The sequence below is a fragment of the Adiantum capillus-veneris genome, chromosome 30, assembly GCF_014529385.1.
Source record: "Adiantum capillus-veneris isolate H3 chromosome 30, ASM1452938v2, whole genome shotgun sequence".
In the NCBI taxonomy this organism is placed as follows: domain Eukaryota; kingdom Viridiplantae; phylum Streptophyta; class Polypodiopsida; order Polypodiales; family Pteridaceae; genus Adiantum; species Adiantum capillus-veneris.
This window is the reverse complement of record NC_140960.1, coordinates 96,213,710-96,223,033: the sequence shown is the minus strand read 5'-3', so window position 1 is coordinate 96,223,033 and position 9,324 is coordinate 96,213,710.

The window sequence follows — 9,324 nt, the reverse complement described above, 5'->3', positions numbered from 1 at the left end:
CATCTTGTTTTCATGGAATTATCTCTAGTCACTTTTGGTGTAGAAATGGCCAAAATGTATTTTTCCACTACCACATTGACATTACCTGCGATCACCACATTTGAAAGCAACATTATTTTTCCAAAAGAGCTAAAAAAATCCCTATTATTTTTTTGTTTTTGGATTGTATTGTACCAAGTCTCTCTTGATGGGAGAATCTATAATACAAACGCCTTTTGGAGGGGGGACCGAGCTCCAAGTAAATCCGGTCCTCAACTATTGTCATGTTATCTAATACTCTCTCTTGCTTGCAAAAGTATTGTTCATGCCAAGTTAATTAAGTACTATGTTCATGTTGCTACCATCAATTAATTTCACCCTCTATGTTCTCAAAAAGTGACCTCACAAAAATGCTCACTTTAATTCTCTTAATTCTGCTATTCTCAAAGTTCATATGCCATTCCCATTACATTGGTATGAGAACTAGTTGTCATGGGGTCGGATCTGTTCCTAATTTTGTATATGTCAAATATGCCAAACGTGCAGTTTTAGGACTTCTCAGAGGATGCATAAAACACCTTAGTATTGTGTCTTCTTTATGAAATAGAAGGAAGGGCCTCTACATTGGTTGTGATTTTTTTTTTTAAAAAAAAGGGAGAATGGGACGATTGATACCTTGCTCACTTGTTTTAGCTTAGTTGATAGCATTTTGATATGGAAGACAATGGTAATGAAATACTCATCTAGATACCTTGATATTCAAAAGTAGAGATTGATATGTAGATACACAATGATTTGGGACTAAACTAAAAATTAAAACACTTGGATCAGAAGGGGTGGTGGCCTTGTAATCAAAATTTTATGTATATAAATAGTTATTTAAAGGTTTAAAAAGTGGGGTATATAATAACCTTTTTTATGAAACCTACTAAAATTCACTTATATCGTAAAGAAGCGATGACCTTTATGATTACAAGTTTAAAATGAACTAAAAAAGAACCAAAATACACCTTATACTTGGATAAAGAGGATTTCATGAGTAATTTGGATAATGGTTTAAATTAAAAAGGTTGTAAGTTGGACATGGATAACAACTAATATAGTCTGCTAACACCTATAAACGTATCCAAGGCTAGCATATATGTTGTCTTGTTTGCATGGATGCAGGTGAGGACTCTATCCTTTCTTGGATCTTTTTTGGCGTAGCTATTGTCCATCCTTGATGTACCACACTCTTGCCACTTTATGGAACAATCAATACAGATTACCCTTTGTATTAAAATACTAGAATAAGGTCTCATTCTTATGGCTATGTATAAAAATAATTCTAAGACTGAGTTGTTTTTGTGCTACCCTTGGTCACTTGTCTAAAGTCAGCTATCTTTTAAACTTTTATATTCTTTTGTGTTTATTTATTAAAATAAAACAGCAACACACACACACACACACAAGGGTCTCTCTCTCTCTCTCTCTCTCTCTCTCTCTCTCTCTCTCTCTCTCTCTCTCTCATGCTCAACAACAAGATTTGAAGCAAAAAGTACACACTCAAGAGCGTTCTACATACACTACAACAAAAGACAACCGAGGAATTTATGAGAACATAAAATCAAAGAAGAAATTATCATGGTATGGTCTTTTCTTCCTTGAAACTATGTGATTAAAATAAACTTAATATGAATGAAAAAACTTGACAGTATAAATTAAAATGATTGAGACAAACTAAATATGAATGAAGAAACTTGACAGTAGTATACAAGTAGATTAGAACTGACTAAAGCAGACTAAATATATAGATCATCAATGTATGTATATATACAATGTCCATACCCAAACATGATCATCTATCTAAACACCACTACGGCTATGTATTAGTATGGGACTTGTTTGAATGATTCTCCTATGTCCAAGCATATGAAGAATATCCCCCAACTTGTGAAGAGGATGCAACGCATGCCCGCTGCTCATCTATCCTCCTACCCTCCTCCTCCTCTCTTGCAACAAGCTCAAGATCTCTCTCGCCATGAACCTTCTGCATTCATAAAATCTAAGTTAAATTGATTGACAATTAAAAACTAATTTGAAAATAATTTGCACTAAATAAATAACTCAAAGTTACAAATATTACTCGCAAAAGGGCGTGCTGGTGTAAGGATGCACTGCAAGGTTTTGTATCCCTAGTATGCCACCATCTCGATCTCTGATGGACTCAGGGGTTGATCATAATCTTTGGTCTGTACAAAACAGATCCAAAGTTTAAAGTTGTTCTTATTCATATCATTCTAAAAACTATGCTATGAAATTCTATAAATATATACTTATAAAAGTGGCTATGTGTTGAGATGTAGAGAGAAAGAGAGAGAGAGAGAGAGAGAGAGAGAGAGAGAGGAGAGAGAGAGAGACACACCATGTACACTCCCAAAGACTAATTCATATTGAGGGCAAGATACAAATATATAGGTGAGACCAAGTTGAGTAAAGTGAGCCATATATAGCTCAAAAAAAGGTCTCTAGCTTTGGATATATATGGCTCACTTTACTCAACTTGGACTCACTTATATATATATATATATATATATATATATATATATATATATATATATATATATATATATATATATATATATACTAGTAGATCGTATAGATAAATGTGAGTTTGCCCAATCTGCATATGTGTAACCCAGAAGAGAAAGAGATTGCATAGAATTCGATGTCAGTTGTTGTCGATAGACCAAACCAAAAGTTGTAGTGCCTTTTAAGTATTTCAATACGCGCTTTGCGGCAGACCAATGCTTAAGAGAAGGACGTGCAAGATGTTGTCCAAGATAATTAGCAACAAACAAAATAACAGGGCGAGTGTTCATGCCAGCAAATTGAAGACATCCAATCAAGTTACCATAAGATTAATTTGTATAAGATTTTGGAACTTTAGGGTTTGAGAATTGTAAGGTATATATACCACTTTTTGACCTTAATAAGAAACCTTTTGTCATTTTAAAAACAAGTTTTGAAGTCTGTGAGTGAGGGTATTGTGTACGAGAGAGAGTGTGAGCTTCATCTTGACGCTACGTGTGCACCGATTCTGAAATTGAGTGCGGAGAAGTGCAGTGTGTTGCCCCCGACGAGAGCTATGTGCCGATACCTACATTGTGCGCGTATGGTCCGGTTTTGCGAGCTCCTTCTACGAGCTTCATCTGGTGATTTGGTGAGCATACATTGTCCGATTTTGCATTGCAGCATATCCACGTGTTCACATTGAGTAGAGCTACACATTAGGCACTTTAGATTTCAAAAACGAAGACCTGCAAATTTCGGCCAGACATCCTACGTGATTTTGCACCGGGTGTTTTGGGTTGGGGTTTTGGTTCATAGACCTTAGGGAGAGCGACCTATTGGTATTAGTAGGGTCTCCTTCAAGTTCTATGGTGTTTCAAGATTGTTTGATGGGTGTTCGGCTCTAGAAAGCGTTGTAGGAAGTTTCCTCTTATGTACTCTTGAAGGCTGTGACTTAGACAATTGGTAGAGACCTCTGTAGGAATTAGTTAAGAGTCGGTCGAGTGTAGGTTGACACCTTATGCTTGCTTCCACGCGCCTACGAGTTGAGCTTCGTCCTTAGCTGACATTATATGTTAGGTGATTTCTCGTTGTGCTGACGTCCATCGTGGCGTATCTGTCCAACATTGGCGCAGCTGCCGGGGACGAAATCCTTAGGTAGGTGACCGAGACTAATCGTTGAGGATAGGGATTTTTGGCTTGCCAAAAGTCTTGTTTTACATTTAGATAGGATCAGAGGGTGGAGGACTCTCTAAGTCTTAGAGGGAGTCTAGAAAGTTGTGTTTGGCCTAGTTTCTTCGACTTAGGTAGATTTAGGTAGACTAAGATAGTTTTAGGTAGTAGTCGAGTTCTTGAGTAGGAGTTGGAGTGGTAGAAGCGGTGAGAGGAGAGCTTGAGAGTCAGGAAAGGCCAGAAAGCAACCAAAACACCATTATCACCATTTCACATGATAAGTAGGAGTAGAGTAAGTAGGATATCATGATTCAGGATTTAGAGCATTTCATGTATGTATACTTGCTTGGTAAATTCATCACAAGTTTGTAAAAGACGCAAAAGTGTATTTGAAAGCCTAAGAGAAGTCCAAAAGTTACTGTGAGTGTTTCTGGTAGAGCTACAGAGCATCAGGAGCATTTCTATCAGAAAAAAAATTAATTTCAAGTCAGGAGACATCCTACGCGTAGGATGTCTATAGGCTAATCTGGTGGGAATTTTGGGATTTTGAGTTGACCAGTGTGTTCAGAAGGTGGGGTTTACCCTAATTTCAATTGGAAAGTGGAAATTTGACCATATTTTGACAGGATAAGGCTAGATAGACTGAAATTGCTAGACATCCTACCCAAATTGTGCCAAAACATTATTTTGAGACCAAAAGCATAAGATGGCTGCATGAGCATGTCTTGCATGATATATTGAGTGACTGAAAGGGGTTTCATCTCATTTGGGTAAGAAAATTGGGTTCAAAGCAGACTTTAGCACTTTTGACTGGAAAAGGAAAAAACAGCTAAAATTGGGGACTTTTGAAATCCAAACCAAAATCTAAGCATACCACTGGGTTACTGACATCAAGGGGAAGCTGTGGGTTAAGTCTGGGGTCAAACAGGCCAAAAAGACATCCTACGCGTAGGATGTCTTCTGTGTGATTTTGGACTCCAAACCAAATTTTGAGCATACCAAAGTGATCAGCAACTCAAGGGGAGCCTGTGCTTTGAGTTTGAAGCCATTCTGATGAAAAAGACATCCTACGCGTAGGATGTCTAAAGCAAGAATTTGAAGCCAGATACTGACTGTGGGCATAGCAAGGTGTTGTATAGCTTGAGGCAAGCCCCCTAGTCAATTTTGGTCCAAATTGGAGTTGGTTAAACTGATCAAGATCAACAACAGGCTGTCGGAATAGATTTTTGACTCATTGACCAGCTAATAGGTGTCCAAATCAAAAAGTAAAAACAGCTGTAGACTCAGCACATCAAGGGGAAACCATAGTGCAAAAATCCAGGCAAAATAAAGCAGAGACATCCTACGCGTAGGATGTCTATTGGGGCCTACTAAAGAGAAAATTTGACTGAGCTTAGACAATGAGATTCTATTTGGCTTAAGGGTTCCAGAACTTCTTTCAGAAGTGAATTTGGACCTTGTTTGTCCATCTGACGGAGCAAAGACTAAATTCAGACTTTTTAGCATAAATCGACCAACATCCGAGGGAAGTACAGCTCCATAATAGCAGACCTAATCCAGAACAGCAGCATTGTATAAAATACAGTAGTGGTTGAGATTAACTCTCCAGTTATACCGATCATTAATAAGATAACCTCTAGCAGATAAATGCTTTGATTCGATTGCCGAAATTAAACGCTTGTGTACATGTATATTCAACAGCAAAGCAAGAAGTTGTGCAGAGATTGATCCTTTGCTAGGTGAGTGGTTGGATTTGTGATAAATTGCATTGATAAGCTTGATGAATTTAAGATCAGGAAGATACATTGTTAGAGACCAGAAGGTGGCAGGTGACCAAGGTAGCTTAGTGTCCATCGAGAGAGTGTAACTCAGGCAAGGCTAGATCCAGTAGCACCGATTATTGAGGAAGGTAGTGATACTGACACTTCGTCAGACAAATCTTTCTTCATGATGGGTAGTCAACAGCCAGGAGGTTTCACCCATGACGGACCAATGCTAGGAGGAAGCACCTCCCTAAATCCTTTGAATGATTCCAAACTCACTGTGATCTTCTTAGAGGGAACAAACTCGAGGGGAGCCCTAGTCTATTCTGACTATCGAGGACGCAAGTGCATTTGTATCGAAGAGAGGCCGGCTCAAAGATTGGAGATAATCCAAGTCTATGATCATGGAGATAGATTCCGAGACAAAAGGGGGAACCACTATCTGATAGTTAGTAACCTTGAAGATTACAACAGATATGGAGATAACGTGGCGAAAGGGAAAATGGTTTCAGAAGCTCAAGAACCGCCACCAAACATTGATCGGCCCGGAGCTATTTTTATGTATGATAAGAAAACAACCAGGGTTCCAACTTATAACGAGAACGTGGGAATCTACAAGCATGAGAGTGAGGGTATAATCTTTTACTTTCGCAGCAAAGAACCATACGTAAACGAATTAAGCAAAGACAAGGTTCTTTACTTATTCTCTTATGAAACTGCCATGGGGAAGGGTATAGTTTTTGTTGATAGATACGGGCGAGAATACCAACGTATTCTCCCAGAAGAGGTAGAAAGGGCAACAGGTCCAGGAGCATTAGCATATGCCCCTGAGGAAGTGCCAAGAGCCACCTACACCCAAGCAAGTCGACGAATCCTTTTTTAGAAGAGTATGACGCTACCTCACATTCCACCCGACCGTAGGCATTCAACAACCAAAACCAACCGGCAAACCAGCCATCATTGCAGGCATGACTTCGACAGAGTGCTACAATGGAACAAGACAGAAACCGAGATGGTTATCAGGCCGCATGAGGGCTAAGGGATTTGCAAGAACCACCACTCTATTCAAGGTATCAAGGAGAGAGTAAGCCAAAGACTCAAGGGTCAACAGAGCCTGGAGGGCCACCCATAGAACGAGTTCGAAGAGATGAACCATCTCTGGCGAGAACTATTAGAAATTATGGCTTAGGAGCACCACTGGGAGAGGAACCAACCTATTACAGAAGACCCAAGGAGGTATATCGATTAGGACGTGGAGATCCAATGATGAGGTTTGTAGACCATCGGAGAATCCGTCCTTCTCAAGTGCAGAAATGGGTAAACAAGAAATACACAGGAAGTAGAGACCCAAGAGATCATGTAGCAGCCTTTGTGCGTGTAATTAGAGCCGAAGAGGTGTTAGACTTCCCTACCCAATTTGTAGGGTTTGGACTAACCCTAGAGGATGACGCGGCCACTTGGTTTGACTCTGTAGAGCGTAGAGACTTTGAGTCTATGGAGGAAGTGTTTGATGAGTTTATTGAGGAATTCTCACAAAGGGGGATAGCTCATAATACCATCTCACAAATCCATAAATTCAAACAAAAAGATGGAGAATCTGTACGAAAGGCAGCCCTAAGACTAAAAAGATATGTTAAGTTCTGTTCGGTGGAAGAACTGCCAACTTAGTCTAGACTCATGTTGATATTCATCCAAGGACTAAGGAATGCGGATCTCCAGAAAGACTTACATATGAAAAGAATCACGACGTTGAATGAGTTGACCAAGAAGGCTCTTTACCTTGTAGACAATTGTGCGGTCTACAAAGAGGGGGAGTTCAAAGACTTTGACGACGATTCATCTTCATAACAAAGTGGAAGCAAGTCTTCTAAGACAGGACCGAAAGGAGAAGTAGCTGTAAACCAAGAGCTACTTGTAGATGAAGTGCTAAAAAAGATTAACTTGTACGCCAAACCCCAGGCTAAACAACCCAAGTGGTGTGCAATTGAACAAAAATGGACAAACCATGGGACAGAGGAATGTTATTATAACAAGGGATATGTGTGAGAGAGACCTTACTCTCCCCAAGCTCCGGTAGCTTCTCATCAAACTCCACCAATGCCCAGGTATCAAGCAGGCAACCTACCAGGACCTGTAGGTGTAGAAAGACCACAACCGGTGTTGGGGCAACAACCACCCCTACCAGGATTACGACCAGTTGGTATAAGATATACACCAACCGTAACTGAATCAGAGGATAAGTCTTTGGTGCCTATGCATGCATATTATGAAGATCCCAATGGATATGCGACAAACTCTATCTATTATCCACCAGAAGAACCCTCGACTCCAGAACCATGGAGCATGATAGGAAGTACAGGACCACCAACAGCTTCACAGGCAACAGGAGAAGGAAGATATAGCTTAGATGAACGAACATTGTTGTTCATAGCCAACGGAGGCATGGGTGGACAGAGACATGCATACCAACAAAGGGGAGCTCAAGGAGCACCTCAACAACCCAAGGGACCCTGTTACAAGTGTGGTGGAGACCATTGGCTAAGAGATTGTCCTCATGATGAAATCATTAGAGTCAATGCATACTACACTGAGTGTGGAGTTACACATTTGATTCCCGATTGCCCTAAAAACCCGAGCAAAGGAGCAAAAACCACCTTGAACATGCTAGAAACAGTACCTTCCAGTGGGGGGTCAGAAAATGAAACAATCATACCTATTTAGGCAGTAACACGAGCCCAAGCGCAAAGAATGACGAACCAACCCATAGTTGAAGAGCCAAAAACCGATGCCCAAAGTTCAGAAACGAAAAATCAGAGAAGCACTTGGAAAGCTAGAAAGGCGCGTGTGAAAGCCAGGAAGGAACGAGAGCAAACAGCTCTATCCGAGGAGTTGAAACATACAAAGGATAGATTAGAGAGGTTAGAGGATCTAGCTAGCCTAAGCTCACACACCACGGCAACCATAGCACCCAAGGAAATAGCAGAGTCCAAAAGTGCAGGATCAGGAGGATCTGTACTGGCAGACAAGGTGAATGAGCAATTGGATGCGCTTCTAAAAGCTTATGAAGCTAGACTTAAAAAGAACCAAACCCAAGAGCAAAGGTGGATGACTTATCCACATGCGGAAATATAAAAAATAGGGTTGGAAATGTGTAAAAAGATGATCGAAACAGCTCAATCATTGACGGAAGACCCATTGGGTAAACCTGCAAATTGGCATGAGGCATCGGCTCCAACCCCTATCCAACCAACTTTAGAGGAACAAGTAGAAACAAAGGAAAGACTCACTAATGCCTATGAGTCTAGAGGAGAGCCTATCATAGTGCCAAATACCACAGATGAGGCAAGTGACGGGTTCCAACCTAAAATATTGACAGAAATGGGCAAGGACTGTAACGGTCAAGACGATTTGTGGAAGCAAATCCGTGAGGCCAACGAGGCTAATAGGATGAGTAACCACATGAATAGCACGAGAAAAGAAAAGAATGTGATCTTACCTCCTATTGAAGAATTTGAGGCAAGGTCACAATTGAACTTTGAGATACATTCACAAGGGGGAGACCAAGGATCAATTAGTTTGGGGCACAGCCAACTAGACTTGCTGAAAACTTTACCCTCTTACCTAGGAGAGTATGAAGCCAAGTTGGAAGTGAGAGCAATCCCATCTCAAAGACTTTCTTCTAACAAAGTGATGGATTCACAAGGATTGATTGAATTGTTGTCCACCTCGGTGGCATGCACAATCACATTAGCAGAACTCCTAAGGTTACGACCAAACATGTGGACCATAGTAGGTAAATGCCTAGAAAAATTTGGAGTGAGAGACCCCACCTTGAGGCTACGTGAAGGGATCAGAGAGT